Here is a 12,689-nt window from a genome sequence, read left to right on the forward strand (position 1 = left end):
AGCCTTCTCTTGACCACATCTGTTGTTGGAGATGATCAGGGCTGAGCCTGCAGCAGTCCAGCCCATCTGCCTGCTATTCCTCACCAATGTTGTGCTGCATTTCTCAGGTGTGTTTTTCCTGTGCAATTTTTTAAGGTTCTTGCCAGGCAAATAACACAGTTGAGCAGAAGTCCACAAATCAATGCACAGAGTAATTATCTGCTGATGGTAATTACTGGGAGAAGCATGGAGGAGGTGGCCTGTTGATGTCATTGCTGTATCCAAAAGGAGAGTAGCACCAGGATGTCCTGTGGGAGTGCAGCATCTGTTGCCAAATCAAGACATTGCTTGAATAAGGTGTTTTGAGGTGCAGTAAAGGTGTCCCTGTTCTGCCAGACAAACAAGGTAGGTCATTCCACAGCACGGCTGGCAGTGAACCTGCCCACACGTAGCCTCCAGTCAAACCTCCTTATTTGCTGTGGCTGCCCAGTGCTCAGTGTAGTTTGTAAGTGGCTCTCAACTGCAGAAGCATCCATCCTCGCCTTGGTCGGTGTGCTGTCCTGGGGTGTGAAGGGCAGCACTAGTTATGGACTGTGGGAACTGCTTTTTCTTTCCTGTTATGAGATGAGCCACAACTTTGCTTTCTTTCCTGATACTTGGGCTGCCAAAGCAGGCAAAGTATCGACCTTTCATTGTTGGTGTCAGAGCTGATATTCTGACGTCCCTCCTCTGCTGTTGGTTGCAAAGGCCTGGCACAAGGTGGGGATGGCGTTTTGCTGGGTGCTGTGGAAATGCAGACGAGATGGAGCCTCTCCTAGAAGCTTTCTCAGCGGAAGAGCATGGCATAAGAGAATGGAAGGAGCATTATCTCAGCTCTGCAGAAGGAACTGGATGCTGTAACATGGTATTAAAGTCTTTTTGTATTTCACAGAGTACTTACACCTGCGCCAAACCATGCTGGGGGGTTTTCTTGTAATAGTGCAGTTAAGCTTTGGCATGAGGAAAGGATGTTCCTTTTTGCCACTGGCCTGGCTGGACCCTCAGTGCCAGTGGCTCATGGCAATGCAGTCTGGGTCTGCATCTGTGCCCGCAGGTGCTCCCCATGTGGGGGGTCATTCTGACCCGGCTCACTGAGGCTGAGTCCCTGTGAGGGTCAGCACTACTGGAACAACAGTGGGTTGGTGGTTTTTAAGAGGAGAGTTGGTACACATCATCTGCTGTAAACAAGTGTGTGGAAGAGACCCAGGTGTGAAGCACGAGGCTTTACTGGAAAAGCAGCTTCTGTGGTTGTGTGTATGGAACTGTGCTTTGTCCCCCTTGAGAAGGTGAAGCACTGAGTCATTTCTGACTCATTTTTGACCTGTAATTTTGGGAAGTGGGGCTTTGGGTCTTGAGGGGTGTTCTGCAGGGCTTTTGGATATCTGTCTCGGTCTGTTTCCCTAAGGGACTGGTTTACATTATCTTACAGTCAACGAGGATTGATTATGGAAGAAACCAGGCAATTTCCTTTTGACTTTCATAATATATTCTTATGATAATCTCGTGGCCTCTCATCTAATAGTTCTGAAAAGCCAGTTGATGTCTATCACTGAATGGGCTATGGACCAAAACTGTTAATGTGGGTGCTTGGAAGACTTGTGTGTAGCTCCCACTCTGGCAGAAGGCAGGTGGGGAAGGGGCAAACAGGTACTTTCCCACGCAGCTCTGCAGTTAGCACTGACTTCTGCTGGTTATGAGCTTGCACGTCGTCTTTGGCAAAATGATCTTCCTGGGAAGACTAACCCAGGTGGGGACTTGTTTCTTTGGTTTCTGCACCTGGAGCACAACAGGGTGGCTGCAGATTGAAGATCTTGAGTTACAGAAACTTATTCTAAGCTGGTTTGCCAGCGTGGTGCTAGGAAGGCAGTTTCCTTCTAAAGTCTTTTTCTGCAAATCAAACGTTTGGGATTTTCTCCAGCAGAGAGAGATTGGTTTGATTGATGGACAAACACATGTACACGCATTTCCTGTCCCATTTGTATTTCACAAGAGTGTACGGTGCACATCAAAATAAACATCAGTGCTGGCAGCTGGTTTGCTCTTGCCCATTTCAACCGGAGCGTAACTCCCTGCACCACCATTTCCTGACTGATGAACTGACATTTCCAAAGGTGCGTCTCTAGGGAACAGGAGATGCCCCTGGGCATTTGAAACAAGCTGGCAGCTCCCAGGAGAGCGCCGGTGCTGTGTTTGGATACAGGTGTGCAGCCGTTTTCCCTGAAATCCTCCTCACCCTGTTTCTGGTGGGGCCTGGGGGGCTCCCCCAGCTGGGCGGGTTGCAGCTGCCGTAGCCACGGCAATGGGAAGGAGAGCGGGGATCTCCCTGCCCACCCTGCCTTTGTCTGCTCCGGAGAGCTCGGTAACTGATCATGAGTTCACCTGTTCCGTGCCCCGGCGACGGTTACCAGACGCGGGGAGCTCGGCTCCACCCGTGGCCACAGCCCGGGCTGTCTCCAGTGTGCTGAGGAGCTGCGATGGCTGCCACGCGCGCGGTGGGGCTGAAGGGCTGAGGCAGGAGCACCAGCTCCTTGCAGGGCCGGAAGGCAAAGCTCAGCCAGCATGCCCAGGAGCTGCACACCATCATCACCTCACAAGGTGCTGCCCCTTGGGCTTCGTGGGGACGGCCCGGGGCAGGTGGGGGGCTCTTGGTCCCCCCATCATCCTGCATGGTACCAACAGCACCTTCGTGTCCTCCAGAGCAAGAGAGGAAGGCTACCCCGCGGTCCTGTGAGGAAGAGCTCCACCAGAAGAGAGAGCTGCTCCCCCGCCTGCGTGAGGCGATGCGGGACGTCCGTGCCCTGAGTGGAGTCCAGAAGGTACCAGCAGGTCCCATCTGCTGTGCCCCTGCCTGTGCTGGCCCTGCAGAGCGAGCTCCCCCACCGCTCCTCTCCAGGAGAAGGCAGCGCCGGGCAGCCAGAGGATGTGACCGTCCCCAGGCTGGCGGGGATGTTCTCTTTGCTCCTCTCCTGCCCCCAGTGCAGCAAGCTCACCACCTCCCAGGTCTGCGGAGCACAGAAGCCCTTGGGTGTGGCTCTGGCCAGGAACACAGTGGAGGCCAGAACAGGCTCCAGCGGGCAGGGTCTGCTCAAGGGGCGCTGGGAAGAACAGGGTGCGTGGTGGAGGGGCCGGGTGCCGGCACAGGGACAGCCCCACAGGGCTGGTGCAGCGAGACATGGGGTGTTCCCATGTGGTGCCGTGGGTCCCCTTCCACTGCTCAAGGCACCCCTGAGCCGATCCTTGGCCCCAGCAGAGCTCCTGGCCGTCCCAGCCTGCGTGTCCCCAGGGCTGCCTGGGTTCCTGCAGGCTCCAGCTGCGTCCCTGGAGAGAGAAGCTGTCTCTGCCCTTCCCTGCTTCTCCCCGGGTTATGACCGGGCTGTAAGGCTGTGGGGACAAAGGGCGCTGGCCCCACGGAGCTGCCTTTCCCCAGGGGCCTCTTGCAGGGACATGGCAGTGCCGCTGCTCTCTGCCAGCAGCCACATCTGGGGCACCGATCAATGGATTTTATTGGCGCCCAGTCCTGGGTCTGAGCTATGCAGAGTCCCTAAACCCGACCCAGAACTGCCCTCAGCAGATGCCCACCTCTGCCTTAGCCCAACCAGCCCCCCAGATAAAAGCTCTCCCAGAGCCCATCCTGCCAAGGGAGTGGTGATGTCCTGGAGAAATGTCCCAGTGTCTGTGGCTCTACCTTGGGGGCAGTTTTCCAGACAGGACCCTTCTCCTGCGAGAAGGTGCCCGGCAAGCCCTGCCTCCAGCCTGGCCAATGCTCCCATGTCTATCCAGGTGGCCCAGGAGAAGCTCCAGGCCGAAATCTATGCTCGGGTGAACACCTGCAACATGCTGCTGGAGCAGGTGAGGCAGTGGAGCCGAGCCCAGGACGAGCTGCAGAGGCAGCTGCAGCGGCTGCAGGCTGTTGAGGAGGACAAGCAGCACCAGGCGCAGCTGCAACTACCCAAGGCCCCTTCCTGGGGTGGCAGCACCCGTGGGGGGCCTTCATCCAAGCTCTGCACCCTCCAGGTGGGTTCCAGGCTCAGCACGCGGGGTCACCCCATGTCCCCCCTCCCTTCTCTGCCCCAGGCGGTTCGCCAGCTGGAGAACAGCATCAAGAAGATGCTTATGAAAGTTCACGCTGGACAGAAGGTGACTGCCCTGTACCTGATAGTGTGGGATGTCCTGAGGAAGGTGAGCTCCTCCTCACTGTGCCATCGTCCCACCCTCTCCCCCTGCCAAGGCAATGAAGTGTCCAAGGAGCTGCTCTGGTGGGACGCCCTCCCACATCAGCCAGATCCTCTGCTCCCCTCCACCCCCTGTCACAGTGCAGGGGACCTCTGGGGCTCAGTGGGGTGAGGTGCTGTGACTCCCTGTGTCCCAGGAGCTGGCCCACCTGCCTCTGCACCTGGACCTTCTGTGTGGGACGGCCGACCTGTACCATGGGGAATTGGAAGACGTGGAGCTCGTGGCTGCGGATGCCCTCAGAGCTGCTGCTGTAACCAAAGTGAGATGGGCTGGGGCACCTTGGGGCCCTTTCTCACACTCCAGAGCCCACAGATGGCAGCACGCGCCCCAGCTGGGGAGTCTTCCTGCAACAGAGACTGAGCTGGGCTTGCCCACAGCACCCAGATGCATCCAGAGCTCCTCCTGGGTCTTACTCTTGGGTCAGACTGCCCTGGGGCTGGGGACAGGCAGCCACGAAGCACCAGCCACGGTGAAGGCAGCGTGCTCAGCACACTTCTCCCTCCAGCCCTCCTGGCCCACTCTCTTTCCCAGCCTGTTTAGATGGAGGGGGCAGGGAGTGTGCTTTTTGACACTGGTTACCCCAGAAGCTCAGCTGGCTCCCAAAGGTCCATTCTGGCTTTGGCAGACACTTCTACCTTCTCTGATACGCTGCAAGAGGATGTGGAGAGGGTGGAAACCCAGTTGTGGGCGGACAGAGAGTTCAGGTACCACTCCGAGGCCGCGCAGGAGGGGCACGTGGAGGAAGGCAGCGAAAGGCATCTGAGAGAGGTGAGCTGGGGGGGCCCAGCACAGGCAGGGCTGCAGGCAGGTGACAGGCACCAGTGCCGAGTCTCCCGTGGGTGGGGGGCCTGGAGGGCCAGCTCCCCCAGGGTGCCAGCAGCTCTGGGGGTGACGCTGAATGTCCTTGCAGCAAGCCAGGCACGAGCTCGCCGTGGACTTCTCGAACCTGCACCTGCAGGACCCTCTTGTGGGTGAGTGTCTGGCGGGGTGCAGGGGGGTGGGATGTGGGCACAGCTGCAGGCTTTCCTCCCACCCCAGGCACCCAGCTGGAGGCCACCAAGTCCCAGGTGGAGCACAAGGCCTGGGTCCCCACAAAGATGGAGAAGGCCAAGGCTGCGGTGCCGTGCTCCCACCTCTGGGTAACGTACAAACCCATCTCTGTTAAAACGCAGGGCTGTGCCAGCCCTGGGGAGCTGAGACCTCTCTGCTTGCCTTGTGTCCTTGCGGGGTTCTCTGCTCTCCTCTGCCCCTGTAGCCCCCCCAGACCCCCTCTTGTGCAGGCAGGGATGGAGCTGCTTTTCTCCGTGCCATGAACCTGCAGCAGTCTGTGGTGCAGAAACCTCCCCGAGGCCACGGCCTGGCTCCTGTACCCTCCAGGAGTGCCACGGGCTGAGTCCTCGTGCTCTCCCCTGGCCAGGATATGGCTGGCAGGTTCCTGGCGCAGCAGAAGTCCTCGGCGGACCCGGAGCAGTATCTCCAGGAGTGCAAGGAGAAGCAGCAGGCGCTGAAGGAGATGCTGAGGAAGCTGGAGCTGAAGCACGCTGAGCTGAAGTTTCGCCAGCCCCCCAATGCCCTCAGGTGCTGCTGGCCTTGGGACAGTCGTGTCAACTGGGCCACCACCCTTGGAGAAGGGACATGGGCATCCTGGGTGTCCCAACAGGGCCCCCTTTCCTGCTCTGGGAGGTTTTCTGAGCAGAGTGCTCCCCCAGCGCTGGTCCTGGCAGAGCACCCAAAGCTCCTGCTGTGGGTGGCAGCAGGAGGACCCTTGCTCCTTGCCTGGCGTGGGGAGTGGGACCAGCAGAATGGGGTTGGGTTGCAGACAACATCTCTGCTCTGTAGGTGGTGCGGGGGGTGAGACGAGCAGTTTTGGCAACAAATGTGGGGTGTCTCTGCACCCCGACACAGTTGTATGGATGTGAAATTGTTTGGCTGCAGGAAGATGGAGGAGGAGCTGAGGAGGAAGCTGCAGCGGGAAGAGGCTCGGCAGGAGCAGATGTGAGCCCAGATGCTGAGGGACGAGGATCAGCTGCTCCAGTTTGAAAATGCCATCGACAACCTCGTCGTCCTTCTGCGTGGCATCACTGTGCCCGGCCAGGTACCTGTGCAGTGCGGGGGTGAGCACAGCTCTGGCCGGTGCTTGGGGCTGCAGCAGCACAGCACGGTGACGCTTGGTCTGGCCACTGTCACCCCAAGAGGCTCTTCTTCCCCACCAAGGTGGTTGTTCTCTCTCTGATTCCAAGACGCTTCTGCCAAGGCCCGGGGGGTGCAGGAGAAGCTCCAGCACTGTAGGCAGAGGCTGCAGTACCTGGTGCAGCACGTGGCCAGCCTGCCCCCCAACAGCCACAGCCTTGATGAGGATGACGAGGTGCGTGCGTGGGGGCTCCATCCCTGCGGTGGTCTTTGGGGACACTCACAGGGCTCTCCCAGGTGGCCCATCCCAAGTTGTCCTCCCAGCTGGGAGGATGGAGGTGGCCCCAGGGAAGACCCATGGAGCAGCTGAGCCCCAAGTGGCACTGGGAGCTGCGGGGTGTCCCCCCCAGGGGGACATGGAGGTGGAGCACCCCTGGACTTGGAACACCCCCCTCCCCTTCAGCAGTTAACCCAGGGTGTCTTTCACAGGCTTTTGTGAAGGTCAGAAACCTCCTGGAGAAGACAATGGCGGACGATCCCCAGAGCCTGAAGATTTCCTTGGAGGACACAGAGTAGGAGAGCACAGCGGGGACACGTCCCCCAGCGACTGTCCCAGCCCCTGCCCACGGGGAGTTCTAAGCGTCCTCTCCTGTCTCCCACTGTCCCAGCAGACCCCAACCCAGGAGTTGCCTCCAGACCTTGGCGCTGACCTTGGCTGTCTCCAAGGCTTTGAGCACGGGGAATGGCTTTAGGTAGGCACGTGGGAGAACAACGGCAACTGGTGGGGTGGTGTCACGGTCCACTCAGTGGACTCATGATGGTTCGTTTGCTACGATCTCGAAAGTGCAAATTAAGGTGACCAACACCAAAGGGGATAGCAGTAATCAAACAGGAAAACTTTATTGTGTTGCCTGTGAAGCGGCACGCGATAGTTAGAGATGGGTGAAAGAAAGGAGAAAAGTAAAGTTAAAGTTAGAGAGAGGAGGAAGAGAGGTTATAGCTACCACTGCTGATCTCACGACATCCTAATGTTGCCGGGTCCAGCTGATGCTGTGTCGTCGATCGTCGTGGTCCTTGGTGGGGAAGCTTCCAATTTTCGTTGTCCAGAAGTCATCTTTTATGCTCAGTAACACACCTTGCTCCACCTTTGCCTCAGGGGTCTCTGCCCTTCTCAGAATTCAATTATCATATCTCCACCCTTCTCGAGCGAGGCCATCACGCGTGCACAGGGGGGAGTGTCTGAGGTGTGGTCAGTCTTGGAGGCGGGTAGCCTTCGACCAGGAGGTGTGTTTTGGTATTATAATGAAGCAAAGTTCATCTAAAGTTCATGATTTCTTCATCAATGTTATGGCAACAGTCACGATCCATCTTTTTGACAGTGGCTATGCGGTCATCTCTAACAGCTCCAGCTAGGCCCAGGTACCGAACAATAGCACAGCACTCTTTGTACTACACAGCTCAGGCACCAAAGAACAGCACTGCACTGCCTGCACCACACGGTTCAGTACTCAGGAGAACAGCACAGCACTCTTTGTACCACACAGTTCTGTATTCAGGAGCCTTTGCACCACATTCCACTCTTGGGATCAGCAACTGTGTTCCAAACAGGTCGTTGTCGGGCACCTCACTGTCCATGTCCCTGATGACAATGTTGAGACAATGCTGATCTTCCGACCGACTCTTACACCACCCCGTGGCTCAACATGGTCATCGGGACATCAGGATCGCACGGTAGTAGCATAGTAGAAGAAAAGGGGAAAGGGGGAGAGAGAGGAAGCGAGAAGAAAGAAAGGAAACTACAGTGATCAATCTATTTACAGAGATTAAACTTATTAAACAATTACAATTGAAGCTGTTTATATAAGAGAAGAATTAATGGGGTTTTAAAACACCAATTGATTTGGGGATATCCACACTGGATGGGACATCAAACATATCATGTGTGTTCAATACAGACATCAAACGTGTTAACCGATTCATCATTCTCCAGGTTATGACATACAGTACTACTGACAAAACCAAACTGATCCAAACCAATACAAGGGAACCACGATGGGATGACACAACTTGTTCAGGATGCCTGTAGCAGTAGGCGACCATCCGAAAAGTGTGTCCCACCATCTATGTTCTGCATCCTTTTGCACTCTTTCCAAAACTCAGTGTATTTCTTTCACATTGTGATGAACAGTTATTAAGGTTTTCTGTCCTTTTTCCCTAATTTTTTCCAAAATCTCAATCAAATCCTTGTGTTGTAGTAACTGCTTTACCAAAGTGAGATTCATTCCAATGGGTGTAGGCAGCAATTCATGAATCAACGTGTAATTAGATTGCTAAAGGTGGTGAGATGTGACCGGGGCTGAATAGGAAAAGTCACATCCGATAATCTCAGTAAAATTACAAACACAGAAATTTTAATGATTTTTAGTCTCTACAACTACCTTATCCACAGATAAAAAAATCACAAACAGTCCTCAGACATACACAGCCTTTGCCAATGTATATGAGTACTGTTTCAGGGTTTTCATTAGGATGAATCTCAAAATGACAAATATTTTGTTCAGTATCTAAACAAATATCTTGTGCCTCAATTGCATTGCCTTCACAGATAAATCCTTGTTGTTCTCGTACAATGCAAGATTCCAAATTGACAGTTTGCCATTTTTCATTCACCTTTCAGGCCCATACTCTATGCTCAAAAGGACAGAGTACAGGTCTGTTGTGGTTCAACCCTAATGCAATGACGGGATAAATTGGGTATAGGGTAGCATTATATATAGTAAGCACAAAGGTTGTAGCTGTGTTTGCGATGGGGTCATAGGTAAAGTTTACCAGGTTCCACCAGGATTGGAGTTTCTTCTCGAAATCAGTGGTACTATCCCAAATTATTTTCCGAATTTCAGTGGGGAGTGCCTTCTTCACCTTCTCTTATAATTGAGGCGGCTACTGACTGCATCCATATTTGAGCCTGGATACAGCTGAGAGCCAAAGAGAGGTTATTCTGGATCACCCCAAGTGCATCTGCAATCAATTCATGGTCCTTTACATTTACCTTTTCACATTTTGGTAATATATTTGACAACAGCCACTGGTTAGTCCCCAAAGCCAATAAAGAAGATCGCAAAGGCTGTTGTAAGTTAGCCAAATCACTAATTGAGGTAGCCAATTTGTTCATTATTACCTCCGAATCGATACTATTTAAAACTCCCAATCCTGTTCCCAAAACACCGGTTAGGTCTCTCCGTGTTCTTCTCGTGGAAAGAGTTCGTTTTTGCAGCCAGGTTGTCCATCCCTCGTAAGAAGTCTTTGGGAAAGGTGAGCAAGCTGGCTGAATGTCCGAAACATTGTTTTGCGTCAGCAATTCAACTCGTTTGAGAGACCATGCCGGGTTAAACAACATTTGTTGTTGGCCCGTATTCCTGATTACATATGGTCCAATTCCAAAGGTTTTTGGGCTAAGCACAACAGTTAGTTGGGTAGTAGGTATTACAACATCTATTTTGAGTTTTCCCCAGTATTTGGTGTTATTTTTACCACACATAACTTTATGGGCGTACTGTACAGCAGTCAAATTTAGCCAACAATCTAGGTTTTGATTTTTACACAACAAAATAGGCCCAAATGGTCCAGTTCCATAACTGTTTGTGGGTTCAGTGTGGGATTCAGTGATCAATCTGCATCTTATTGTGATGTTATCCCCTTGTACCACCACAAAAGAGGTTATAACTTCATCTTTGTCAGTTAGTGTGAAGAGGGTATCTATGCCATCGTGTGTGACTACTGCAACAAGCATCACCAGAGGCCTAGTTACAGCATTTACTTTGAATTTAAATGTTACTACAGGATTTGGTGATTTTGACATTATTGGTACTTGGGTCTACCTGTTTGTTACATCCCCATTCTGTAGTAGGACAGAGTCCCGCAGTGATGTTGGAATTAGGGTCCAACAGATTTCCAGAGATGGTCAATTGTTCCATTCAGGACACAGACCCAATCTTTTCTGTCCCAGTCCCATTAAAGTGTGTGGTACACTTCAGCATCATGCAGTACTACAGTGGCTAAGCTTGGGAGAAGGTCTTTGGGATAGTGTCCTAGAGTGCTAGTATGCTTGATGTAGCTTGGGACCATGGCCATTCTGTATTCTTTTGGTTACAGGTTAGTGGTAAGATGCAGAAAAGTACTACCAATCCAATTAAATGATCCATGATTCATGCTATTCTTGGCGTCCATTGGAGTTCTCCTGCAACAATAAAACAACAGAACGAGCCTCTCTGAGGCAAGAATTCAAACCAGACAGAAAACTAGAATGATAGAATTACCCAGCGAGTATTTATCCGATGCCCCTTCACTAGAGCATTGAAGACTAACCTCCCTTTCATTTTGCTGCCAGAAAGGGAGCCATTCAGTACATCCCTTAGACACTGCATATGGCAGTGGTCTCCCTGTAGGTGCTGGCCTTAAGCTGAACAAGCACACGTTCTCCTCTCTGCACCCTTGAGGTACTCTCATCCTTCTTCCCTTTGCTCTTCCTCAACACCCGCCTGGCTCCTAGGCTGACGGGTTGTGTTGTTTTCAACTGAGCGGTGGCACAGTTATGCAGCTCTTGATAGCCCCGTGAATCCCTGGGCAATGAGGGAAATGTCGAGCATAACACCCTCTTTCTGCCTCATTCTGGACACTACTTGTGGGTTCACAGTGGCTCTCCTCAGCATCACCTAGCTGGGTGTTTGTGTAAACTAGTCAGTGTTTGGGCGAGGGTATCTCCCGCAGCTCAGTGCTCTCCTTTCTCACTCCTCCAGGCCGCATCATCTGTCACTGCAGCTCTGGAGAATTTTGTGAAACCTCAGCAGCTGGATGGTGAAAACTGCTTTAAATGTAGCAAGTAAGATGATTACTAACAACACATTAGTACGAGGTTGTGTGTGAAGGTGCTGTATGTCATCTATCACACGTCACCTTTTCACATAGGTTTAATGCACCATAATGAGACGCAGCTTTTTTTTAATATGGCCTTACGGTACTGAATTCATGCCAATGACCTTCTCCAGAGGTTGGTTTTTCGGCGCACAAATGCACACCTGCTCATTTACTTGGATCTATGAAAAAACCTGTAGCAGCATGCGTAGCTCCTTGACATTTTGCAAATGCTTTCATTATTCATTATATATATTTCATAAGAACAATAGCAGCCAGTCAAGTAGGGCCTGGTCTCTGGAGTTTATCTCTGCTTTCTAACTGAATATTTGTGCTGCTGAAGCCATGTCACGCAGATCCCCTGCAAAGCAAATGCCTCTGGCTTGCGGGCACAACTGTGCCGAAGCCGCTGGCCAGCGCACGGGGGTGATGCAGTTCAGGGGCTGCGGGTGACCGGCGGTGGAGGCGGGAGCACAGGGCTCTGCCCTTGCAGGGAGTCCCTGGGAGGGCCAGGATTAAACCCGAGGCTGCGCTTGGGCAGGTCACGAGCCGCACTGGCTCATCTGAGCGGCTTTACTGAGCACAGGGAGAAGACGCTCGAGGTGGGAGGGTTGATTCGCCCGGCACAGGCCAGCGCCGGAGCCATCTGCACAGCCTCTCCGCATACTCTCAGGTAATCCTCTCGCTCTGCAAACCGGGAGCCGGGTCCCGGCTCCAGCTGGGCTCCGTGGTGTGCCTGGGAGCCGCAGCCCTCCAGGAGCCCCGAGCGGCCCCGTCCCGTGTCCCCAGGGCTGCAGCCGAGCCCCGGCCCTTCCCTCCCAGGGGCGAGGGCTCTTCAGCCGGGGGCCAGGGCTCTTTCCTTGGGGGTAGAAGCCACCTTTAGAGAACCCCGGCGCTGGGAGCATGCCGGAGGGGATGGAGGGGCAGGTGGGTTTGCAGCGGCAGCAGACAGCTTCACTAGTGCCGCTCGGCCTTTTGGGAGAGAAGGCGAGTGGGTAACCACGAGGCAGCTGATCTGCCGAGGCACTTGGGCTGCAGGAGACCCGGAGCACCAGGCAAGCCCCAGATGAATGGCGCAGTAGTGGTTGTAGGGAAACGGATTCTTTGCTTAGGAACATGCTGACTCATAACAGTTCTTGTATTGCTCTAAAAAAATCACACTTCAAATACTCTGCTTTTATATACAGATAGGAAAAAAAAATGATCAAATTTCCCGAGAACACTCCACAATTTCTGAGCTCATACTGTATTGATGAAATAATCTTTTCTCTCATGCTTCCTTCTGACAGCCACATTTACAGGATGGATACAGGCGAGGAAACCACCCATACCCCATCCTGACAGCTCACCCCTGCACCATACCAGACGGTTTCCCCCCGCTCACATATTCACCTTTT

At 53.4% G+C, this 12,689-nt stretch overlaps 1 pseudogene; it reads left to right on the forward strand.

Annotated features, from left to right (window-relative positions):
• The first annotated feature begins 2,684 nt into the window (after window positions 1–2,684).
• LOC141930465 (coiled-coil domain-containing protein 183-like) lies at window positions 2,685–10,440 on the forward strand (annotated as a pseudogene).
• The last annotated feature ends 2,249 nt before the right edge of the window (window positions 10,441–12,689 follow it).

The sequence above is a fragment of the Strix aluco genome, chromosome 15, assembly GCF_031877795.1.
Source record: "Strix aluco isolate bStrAlu1 chromosome 15, bStrAlu1.hap1, whole genome shotgun sequence".
Taxonomy (NCBI): domain Eukaryota; kingdom Metazoa; phylum Chordata; class Aves; order Strigiformes; family Strigidae; genus Strix; species Strix aluco.